General features: G+C 45.0%; 1 non-coding gene across 1 annotated transcript; it reads right to left on the bottom strand.

Moving 5' to 3' along the window:
- Nucleotides 1-316: 316 nt before the first annotated feature.
- On the bottom strand, nt 317-422 carry LOC131163211 (small nucleolar RNA R71). Its single transcript, XR_009138987.1, has one exon. It is a non-coding gene; the product is annotated as a small nucleolar RNA R71 (small nucleolar RNA).
- Between the last annotated feature and the right edge of the window lie 486 nt (nt 423-908).

Here is a 908-nt window from a genome sequence, read left to right as displayed (position 1 = left end):
CACCTTGCCGTCTTGCGTCCGATATCCAGATGTCAAGGCAGCTCGATTTGAGATCAAAACTTCTTTCATCTTGATGCTTCCCACTTTTTATGGGAATTCAAATGATATACGCATTTAGATGAGTTCCTTAAGATTTGTTCCTCTATCCGCATCCACAACTTTGGCGACGATGCTCTCCTCCTTAGGCTTTTCCCATTCTCTTTGAAGGATAAGGCCAAATATTGGCTGATGTCCTTAGGGCTAAAATTGGTGACCAACTGGGCCAACATGCAACACAAGTTCTTGAAAAAGTTCTTCCTAATTGGGAATACTAACCAGCTTAGGAGACACATCACTAGTTTCTCACAGATAGGCGGGGAACTATTTTTTAAGACTTGGGAGCGCTTTAGGGACCTGCTACGTCAATGGCCACACCATTGGGTCCCTAAATGGCAATTGGTTCTGACTTTCTATGAAGGGTTAGATGAATGTGATAAGTCGATGGTAGATGCATCGTGTGGAGGTACTCTCCTCGCCAAACATGAGAATGAGGCCTAGGCTCTCTTTGAGAACCTTGCCGAGAATTCTCAGCAGCGTAATGTTGCTTCTCATTGACCCTCTGAACCATCCACTTCCAAATCTAAAGGAGTTTATGAGTTGGCCACAGGCCATGACCTAGCACCCACCCTACACACTATAATTCAAAAGTTAGATCAGGTCTTGTCCTTAGGATAGCAACCGCAAACTGTGGCATGTGCAAGGTGTGTGCCATCTACTCAGACCCCTCACATACATGCTACAATTGCCCACATGTGCCTTCCTAGCCTGATCTTGTGCAGGAAGAAGTTAATTCTACCCATAATTGGTATGATAGGCCGCCAAATGACCCCTACTCCAATAAGTATAATTCTAGGTGGTGGCAACATCCC

This window comes from Malania oleifera, chromosome 8, assembly GCF_029873635.1.
Source record: "Malania oleifera isolate guangnan ecotype guangnan chromosome 8, ASM2987363v1, whole genome shotgun sequence".
NCBI lineage: Eukaryota > Viridiplantae > Streptophyta > Magnoliopsida > Santalales > Ximeniaceae > Malania > Malania oleifera.
Note: the sequence above shows the minus strand (reverse complement) of the source record. Positions and strands in the feature narration are given on the sequence as shown.